Consider the following 10,256-nt stretch of genomic DNA (forward strand, 5'->3'; position numbering starts at 1 on the left):
TCTTTCTCAAGATTACTTTGGCTATTTTTGGATTATTTGTTCTAATTCTGTGAAAAAATGTCATTAGTAATTTGATAGGAATGGTATTGAATCTGTAGAATGTTTTGGGTAGTATGGACATCTTAACAATATTAATTCTTCTAATCCATGAGCATGGTATATCTTTTCATTTGTATTGTTCTTCCAATTTCTTTCATCAGTGTCTTATAGGTTTTAGAGTATTGGTCTTTCACCCCTTTGGTTAATTTATTCCTTAGGTATTTTATTGTTTTGATGAAATTATGAATGATATTGTTTACTTAGTTTCTCTTTATGATAGTTTATTATTAGTGTATAGAAATGAAACAGATTTATGCCTATTAATTTTGTATCCTGAAACTTTACTGAATTTATTTATTAGTTTTAGTAATTTTTTGGTGCTCTTCAGGGTTTTCTATGTACATAGTATCATATCATCTGCAAATAGTTTTATTCTTTTCCAGTTTGGATGCCTTTTATCTTATTTTATTTTTTAATTTATAATTTTTTTATTTTTTAAAATTGAATTCATTTTGTTTTGTTTTACTTTTCTTTATTTTATTTTATTTTTTGCCTAATTGATATGGCTAAAACTTCCAATACTATGTTGAATAAAAGTGGCAAGAAAGAGTGGGCATCCTTGTCTTGTTCTTAATCAGAGGAAAAGCTTTCAGGTTTTCACCATTGAGTATAATGTTAGCTGTGGGTTTTTCGTAAATGGTCTTTGTTATGTTGAGGATACGTTCACTCTATGTCTACTTTTTTGAGAGGTTTTTTTTTTTTTTTTAATTGTAAATGGATGTCGAATGTACCAAATTTTTTGTATGTATTGAGCTGATCATAGAATTTTTATACTTATTTTTGTTAATGTGGTGTATCATGTTGATTGATTTGTGGATATTGAACTATTCTTGCATTCTTAGAATAAATACCACTTAATCATGGTGCGTGATCCTTTTAATGTATTGTTAAGTTCAGTTTGCTGATATTTTGTTAAGAATATTTACATCAATATTCATCAGGGATACTGGCTTGTAATTTTCTATTTTGTGGTATCTTTTTCTGGTTTGGGTATCAAGGTAACGTTGGTTTCATAGAATGTGTTTGGAAACTTTCCTTCTTCCTCCCCCCCTTCCTTCTCCTCCTCCTCCCCCTCCTCCTCTTTCTTCTCCTCCTCCTTCTCCTCCTCTTCTTCTTCTTCCTCCTCCTCCTCCTCCTCCTCCTCCTCCTCCTCCTCCTCCTCTTCTTCTTCTTCTTCTTCTTCTTCTTCTCCTCCTCCTCCTCCTCCTCCTCCTCCCTCCTCCTTCTCCTCCTCCTCCTCCTCCTCCTCCTCCTTCTCCTTCTCCTCCTCCTCCTCCTCCTCCTCCTCCTCCTCCTCCTCCTCTTCCTCTTCTCCTTCTCCTTCTCCTTCTTCTTTTGTTCCTTTGGAACAAAATAGTTTTGAGGAAATGTTTGGTAGAATTCATCTTTGAATCCGTTTGGTCCTTGACTTTTGTTTGTTGGGAGTTTTTTGATTACTGATTCAATTTATTACTAGTAATTAGTCTGTTTAGATTTTGTATTTCTTCTTAATTCAGTGTTGAAATGTTGTATGTTTCTAGGAATTCATCCATTTCTTCTAGGCTGTCCCATTTGTTGGCATAGGATTGTTTATAGAAGTCTTGTATGATCTTTTGTATGTCTATAGTATGGTTGAAATTTCTCTTTCACTTCTGATTTAATTATTTGAATCATTTCTCTTTTTTTCATGATTAGTCTGCCTGAAGGTTTATCAGTTGTATTTATCTTTTCAAAGGACCATTTTAGTTTCATTGATCTTTTCTATTGTTTTTAGTCTCTATTTCATTTATTTTTTCTGATCTTTATTATTTCATTCCTTCTACTATGTTCTTTTTCTAGTTCCTTTAGGTGCAAGTTTAAGATTGTTTGAGATTTTTCTTGTTTGTTTACTTGGGCCTATAGTGCTATAAACTTGCCCCTTACAACTAATTTGCTGAGTCCCATAGTTTTGGAAAGCTGTGTTTCCATTTTCATTTGTAAATAGGTATTTCTTCTTATTTCCTCTTAGATTTCTTCATTGACACATTCGTTGTTTAGTAGAATGCTTTTTAGCCTCACATGTTTGTGTTTTTCCAGTTTTCTTCTTGTAACTGATTTCTGGTTTCATACCCTTGTGGTTGAAAATTTCTTTTTTTTAAATTTATTGAGGGTTGTTTTGTGGCCTGATATGTGATCTGTCCTGGAGAATGCCCTGTGTGTACTGGAGAGAATGTGAATTCTGCTGGTTTTGGATGAATGTTCTGTATACATCTATTAAGTCCATCTCGTCTAATGTTGTCATTTAAGACCAATGTTTTCTTATTGACATTCTGTCTGGATAATCTATCCATTAATGTAAGTGGGATATTAAAGTCTTCTACTCTTGTTTTACAGTCAGTTTTTTCTGTTTATGTCTGTCAATACTTGCTATATGCATTTAGTTGCCCCTATGTTGGGTGCATAGATATTCATAAGTTGTATATCCCCTACTTAGATTATTACATACGCCCTTTTCTGTCTTTTGTTGCAGTCTTTATTTTAAAGTCTATTTTGGGGCCACTTGGGTGGTTCAGTCAGTTGGGGGTCTGACTTCGGTTCAGGTCATGATCTCACCACTCAAGAGTTCAAGCCCCGCATCAGGCTCTGTGCTAATAGCTCAGAGCCTGGAGCCTGCTTTGGATTCTGTCTCCATCTCTCTGCCCCTCCCCTGCTTGCTCTCTCTCTCTCTCTCTCTCAAATATAAAAAATAAAACATAAGAAATAATTTTTAAAAAGAGTCTGTTTTGTCTGATGTAAGTATTGGTATCCTGCCTTATGTTTTTGTTTATATTTGAATGAGATAACTTTTCCATCCTTTCACTTTCACTTCACCTTGTGTGTGTTGTTAACTCTGAAATGAATCTCTTGTAGGCAACAGGTATGCGGGTCTGTTTTTTTTAGCCATTCAGCCACCCTATGTATTTTGATTGGAACATTTAGTCCATTTACATTTAAAGTAATTATTGAGGGGCACCTGGGTGGTTCAGTCGGTTAAGCGTCGACTTCGGCTCAGGTCATGATCTCGCGGTCCATGAGTTCGAGCCCCGCATCGGGCTCTGTGCTGACAGCTCAGAGCCTGGAGCCTGTTTCAGATTCTGTGTCTCCCTCTGTCTCTGACCCTCCCCTGTTCATGCTCTCTCTCTCTCTGTCTCAAAAATAAATAAATGTCAAAAATATTTAAAAAAAATAAAAAATTAAAAAATAAAGTAATTATTGATAGATACATACTTATTGCCATTTTGTCGATTGCTTTCTTGTGGTTTTGTAGTTCTTCTCTGTTCTTTTATCCTTCTTTTGTTCTCTTTCCTTGTGATTTGGTGAGTTTCTTTAGTGTTATTCTTGGACTCCTTCCTCTTTATTTTTTGTGTATCAAATGTATTTGGTTTGTGGTTAGCATGAGGTTCATATATAACATCTTATGTATATAGCAGTCTAATTTGATGGTCACTTAAGTTCATGAATTGTAAAAGCACTACATTTCTGGGGGGCACCTGGGTAGCTCAGTCGGTTGAACATCTGACTTTGGCTCAGGTCATGATCTCACTGATTGTGAGTTCACGCCCATGTCAGGCTCTGTGCTGACACCTCAGAGACTGGAGCCTGCTTTGGATTCTGTGTCTCTCTCTTTCTCTGCCCCTTCCCTGGTCTCTCTCTCTCTCAAATATAAAAATACATACATACATACAGTACATTTTTACTCTCCCTCACCATATTTTATGTTTTTGATGTTATAATTTGCATCTTATTATTTTGCGTACCCCTTGACTAATTACTTTAGGTCTAGATGATTTTACTATTTTATTCTTTTAATCTCCATACTAGTTATATAGGTGGTAGATCTATTACTTTTACTATATGTTTATCTTTGCCAGTGAGATATTTTTTCCTTCATAATTTTCTTCTTTCTAGTTAGGACCTTTTCTTTTTCATTTTAAGAAGTCCCTTGAACATTTTTTGTAAGGCCGGTTTGGTGTTGACAATCTTTAGCTTTTGTTTGTTGGAGAATCTCCTTATCCCTTCTTCAATTTTGTGTGATGACTTTGTCCCGTAGAATATTCTTGGTGGTATTTTTTTCCTTTCAGTACTTTTTTTTTTTATGTTTATTTTTGAAGGAGAGAGAAACAGAGTGCCAGTGGGGGCGGGGCAGAGAGGAAGGGGGACACAGAATCCGAAGCAGGCTCCAGGCTCCGAGCTGTCAGCACAGAGCCTTATGCGGGGTTCAAACTCACAAACCATGAGATCATGACCTGAGCCGAAGTTGGACACTTAACCTACTGAGCCACCCAGGTGTTCCCCTTTCAGTACTCTTTAAACTTTTTATTTTTTGAGAGAGAGAGGGCACACACAAGCAGGGGATGGGCAGAGGGAGAGGGACAGAGAGAATCCCAAGACTGATGTGAGGTTCAGTCTCATGACCATGAAATCATGACCTGATCCAAAATCAAGAGTTGGATGCTTAATTGAGCAACACATGTGCCCTCTTTTCAGCATTTTTAATATATTATGCCACTCCTTCTGGTCTATGAATTTTCTGCTGAAAAATCAGCTAATATTCTTCTGGAAGTTTCCTTATTAATAACTACTTGTTTTTCTCTTGGTGCTTTTAAGATTCTCTCTTTATCTTTAACTGTTGATTCTTTGATTATAATGAGTCTTAGTGTGGGTCTCTTTGGGTTCGTTTTATTTGGGACTGTTAGTGCTTTCTGGATTTGGATGTCTCTTTCTTTTTTCTTTTCCTTAAGATTTTATTTTTAAGTAATCTCTATACCCAACATAGGGTTCGAACTTACAACCCCAAGATTAAGAGTTGCTTCTTCCATGGACTGAGCCAGCCAGGTGCCCCTGGATATCTGTTTTTTTCACCAAATTAGGGAAGTTTTCATCCAATATTGCCTCATCTAGTTTTCCTCAGCCTTTTTCTCTCCCGTTTTCTGGGACCGCTACTATGTGAATGTTATTATGCTAGATGTTCTCCCAGAGTTTCCTTAAGCTATCTTTTTTTCCCCCTCTTCTTTTTCTTTTTGTTGTTTTGGCTGGGTGATTTTCATCATCCCATCTTTCAGATCACTGATTGATTCTTCTGTGTCATCTGATCTGCTATTGATTGCCTCTAGTGCATTTTTCATTTCAGTTTTTATATTCTTCACCTCTGATTGGTTCTTTTTTGTAGTTCCTATCACTGTTATCACTGTGTTCATTAATTCTTTTGCTGAGTTCAGTGAATATCTTTATGATTATTACTTTGAATTCTTAATGTGACAGATAGCTTTCTTTTAATTCTTTTTCTAAGGTGTTTTTCTTGCTCTTTTCTTGAGAACATATCCCTCTGTCCCCTCATTTCGCCTAACTTCCTGTTTCTTTGTGTTAGGTAGATCATTTATGTCTCCCCATCATAAAGGAGTGGCTTTGTGCAGAAGGAGTCCTATGGGTAACCTTGGTAACCTGAGCCAGCTGCCCTAGAAGTACCCCCTGTGTGGGCTGCATGTACCTTCCTTTTGTGGCTAGGTTGTGATTGGTGCAGACTCACTGTTTTGCAGGACTGTCCCCCGGTGCATCTGTCTGCTGTGAGGTCTTGTTGTGACTGCTGTTGGCATACCAGTAATCAGGGCTGGCCCCTGGCATCTCTCACTGAGAGGCCTGGATATGACTGTTATGGGCCCACTGGGTGTGCTGTCAGTTCTTGGTATAGCTGGCTACAGGCTTGGCTGTGACAGTGATAGCATACCATTGGGCAAGATAGGCCTCCAGTGAGACTTGCTGTGAGGTCTGGCTGCAACTTTTGTAGATGTTTTAGTGTACTGGGCTGATCCCCTCAGACAGAGGTGCCCAGGAAGAATTCTGGTGCTGGCTGAGGCCACCTGTTGGGAGTGGTGGGGGTGGTGAGCCCCTTGAAAAGGGCTCTGGTGATGGCCATGGGGGCCTGTCAGGTGTGGCAGGGTGGTGAGCTGTTTGGAAGGGGCTCTGGGCCACGTGGGTGGCATGGGCCATTGAGTCTGCAGGAAATGCTGGAGTGAGTAAGTAGATGGAGAGAGTATCAGAGCTCCATGAGAGCCAGGCCAGCTAGGTAGAAGGGAAGGGCCAAAAAAACGGTGCCTGCTAGTGCTTTCATCCTTGGAAAACTTTTCAACAGATCCCCATAATATATCAAGTTCCTATGTATGCTTAGGTCAACTTCTTACCTCTTTTCTGTTCACTGGCTTATTTTTCTCATTCTGAGGCAGTATCACATTGTTTTATTGTTTTGACGTTATATAAATTATTGATACATGGTAAGACATGTTGTTTGAAGATGTTTTTCTTGAAACATATAACAAGAAAACAAGACATTGTTTTTTTTTTTAATTTTTTTTTTCAACGTTTTTTTTTTTACTTATTTTTGGGACAGAGAGAGACAGAGCATGAACGGGGGAGGGGCAGAGAGAGAGGGAGACACAGAATCGGAAACAGGCTCCAGGCTCTGAGCCATCAGCCCAGAGCCTGACGCGGGGCTCGAACTCACAGACCGCGAGATCGTGACCTGGCTGAAGTCGGACGCTTAACCGACTGCGCCACCCAGGCACCCCAAGACATTGTTTTTGATATAACAAGACGTTGACCTTTTTTGGTTTTTATTTTTTTTTAAATTTTTTAAATTTTTTTAACATTTATTTATTTTTGAGACAGAGAGAGAGAGAGCATGAACAGGGGAGGGTCAGAGGAAGAGGGAGACATAGAATCTGAAACAGGCTCCAGGCTCTGAGCTGTCAGCACAGAGCCTGATGCGGGGCTTGAACCCACAGACTGCGAGATCATGACCTGAGCCAAAGCGCTCAACCGACTGAGCCACCCAGGTGCCCCCTTTTTTTGGTTTTTAAATCTTCACAGCTATAAAGGGTAGCAGGTGTATAAATACTAGTATGTAGTTTGGTCATTCATCTGCTCAGAAAAAAAATTTAAGCAACTGTATATTGAATAACATTATTTTGCATAGTTTTACAAAAATGTGATTAAGTTTACAAGAATAGTCACTATGCATAAGACCCTCTAAGGCTATATGCTACTGTAGACAAGTATTTTAACAGATAATGCACTAGGGCTGGAGGCAGTGGATCAATTTTCCAATAAAGTTCATTTATCTTATATTTTTCACTGTATATAATTTTCTTTATTGGTTGCTTGTGGAATAGCATTACATGTTTAGATTTTCTTGCTTTCACTTATGCAGATTCACTTTCTATATTTATACTGATGTTTTGCACCCTATTTATTTTTCTGCTTTTATTATGAGTCACAGTATGTACATTATCATTTTCGTCACTCCTTTTAATCTTTAGTGAACTACTTTATACTATGGATATATTTTCTTTAAATTTGGACGATGAAAAATACATATTTAACAAATTGAAATGATAGTATTCAGTAGACTTGAAAACACTGTGAACAGACAGTATTTTCATATAGTTGAATGTTATACAAGATTTTGTGATGAGTACAGTCCAAAAAGCACATGTACAACTCTAAAAGCTTAGACATTGTTAAGATCTAATGAGATCTTAGCAAAAATTAAAATTCACCTTAAGTGTCAAATTTATGAAATAAATGGAAAAAAAAATGTAACATTAAAAAAAAAGGTTACAATTGCCAGACTGAGGATCCTTCGTAGACTATGAGGAACCATCCAGGGACTGAGGAAAACACTTTGAAGCACACTGTCCTAAAGCATTTACTTCACAGTTTAAAAGCTCTATACTGTGTTCAGAAAAGTAAAACTCAAACAACCTAAAGACCTGTGAGTTGACAAGAGACTTGTACTAACAGCTTCAAATGCAGCCAGACCTATATTCTAGCAAGTATTACCTTAAATTTCATCTTGTTACCCAGAAAATCCCCTATGATAGATCATCATACTGTCCATATGCTTCCAGTGAACATAGTTATTTATCAAAGGATAGTCATTTTTGTGATCTGGAATGTTTATGTAGATGTTGTAATTGTATTTTTAATTCTTTATGGTAATCATGCCCCAGATTAAAAAATTTTTAAGTATGGGGCCATCTGGGTGGCTCAGTCAGTTGAGTGTCCAACTCTTGACTTTGGCTTAGGTCTTGATATCACGGTTCTTCATGGGATCGAGCAGCATGTTGGGCTCTACACTGACAGCGTGGAACCTGCTTGGGATTCTGTCTCCCCCTCTCTCTGCCCCTCCCATGCTTACATGCATTCTCTCTCTCTCTCAGAATAAAATTTAAAAAACTTAAGTATGAAAAGGCTTTAAAAAACCCCATACAGTATCCATGTCCCTCACCCCCAAATCCCACTCTTTAAAAGCAAGCACTTTAGGAAGACGCTGACGCCCTGGAATCACCCGCGCAGCTCAGCGATGGTCAACCCCACCATGTTCTTTGACATAGCCGTGGACGGCGAGCCTTTGGGCCACGTCTCCTTCGACTTGTTTGAAGACAAAGTCCCCCAAACAGCAGAGAACTTCCGTGCTCTGAGCACTGGGGAGAAAGGATTTGGTTACAGAGTTCCTGCTTTCACAGGATCATCTCGGGATTTATGTGCCAAGGTGGTGACTTCACACGCCATAATGGCACCGGAGGCAAGTCCATCTACGGGGAGAAGTTTGACGATGAGAAATTCATCCTGAACCACACAGGTCCTGGCATCCTGTCCATGGCAAATGCTGGACCCAACACGAACGGTTCCCAGTTTTTCATCTGCACCACCAAGACCGAGTGTTTGGACGGCAAGCACGTGGTGTTTGGCAAGGTGAAGGAGGGCACAAACATCGTGGAAGCCATGGAGCCCTTTGGGTCCCGGAATGGCAAGACCAGCAGGAAGATCACCAATGCTGACTGTGGAAAAATCCAATAAATTTGACTCGTGTTTTATCTTAACTACCAGACCATTCCTTCTGTAGCTCGGGAGTGCGCCCCTCTGCCCCCATCTGCTCGAAATCTAGAGTCGCTATGCTCCCGCCGCAGTTCTATGGGTCCCGTGTCCTCCTTACTCCCCTCTAAGTTTAGCTGGATTGCAGAGTGAAGTTTATGATCATGAAATAAAGGCTAAACAACAACAACAACAACAACAACAACAACAACAACAAAGCAACCACTTTAAATTGTTAGATTTTGTCCTCTGTATTTACCTTTGTATCTCTATATATTTATTGCTTTCTCTTAATTCATCAATTCTAAGAATTTTCTGTGTTTATAGCAAATAATAATTTTTGCCCTCTTACATAGTTTGTCCACCTCTTTTTTTCAATATGGTACAACCACAACATAATTTTTTAGTTAAATTCATGTAGTATTTCCGTTAGTATATTCAAGTATTTTTCTTCAGTGGACCAAGTAGTGCCCCACTCCCCCACCAGGAGTTGTTTCATGGTTTCATTTGCTTGTCATTCTTCAATCCTCTTTGTCTTTTCCAAATGATTTTTTAGTTCAATCTTTCTGCAACTCTCAAGAGTCAATGTTCACATCCAGGTTTGATACTCAAAGCCAAACCAAACAAACCTTTTCTCTCCTCTTGTTCATTACTTAGTTTTTCTGTCCTACCTTCTTAGAGATTTCCTAGACTTATTTTCCATGTCTCCTAGGGGTATGTTTAATTCTGCTATAATATTTTTAGTCTTCCAGAATTCCTCATTTGTTCTCAAGATTAAAAAAAATAGGATCCAATTCTTTGGTTGTGGTTGTGAAATCTTGTACATCTGAAAATCTCTTCTCTGCAGTTTGTTTTTCCCCTGCTTCTCTCCCTTCCCTGACACCTTTTAAGCTCATGGCAGGGCTGGGTGGGTTAGAGGTGAGGGTTTTTTCTCATTCAGGAAGGGGTGTCCCTTGACCTCTTGGTGACCCTAGGTTTCCCATTCATGTGTAAGCATGGACATTCAGAGGCTCACTGAAAACTCCCTGTGAGTAGTGGGTCTTACTGACCCACTTACTGACAAGCTTCACTGTAGGTTCAGTAGTGTGTTCATTTGTCACTCTTTATTGGTCTCCTCCAGGAGTAGTTATCTACAGGTTGTTTCTCTGGACCAGTTTTTCAGGGGAGACCTGGATTCTTATTGCGTTCACTTCTGGAATCACCCATACCTTTCTTGGTACCTGGTATCTCCTTTTCCTGAGGTTTTCAGAAATGATTCAGGGCAAATTGACTTGTTTTCCACTGGTATC

General features: G+C 38.8%; 1 pseudogene; it reads left to right on the forward strand.

Moving 5' to 3' along the window:
• Positions 1 to 8,455: 8,455 nt before the first annotated feature.
• LOC131510856 (peptidyl-prolyl cis-trans isomerase A-like) lies at positions 8,456 to 8,975 on the forward strand (annotated as a pseudogene).
• Positions 8,976 to 10,256: the final 1,281 nt, after the last annotated feature.

This window comes from Neofelis nebulosa, chromosome 1, assembly GCF_028018385.1.
Source record: "Neofelis nebulosa isolate mNeoNeb1 chromosome 1, mNeoNeb1.pri, whole genome shotgun sequence".
NCBI classification, from domain to species: domain Eukaryota; kingdom Metazoa; phylum Chordata; class Mammalia; order Carnivora; family Felidae; genus Neofelis; species Neofelis nebulosa.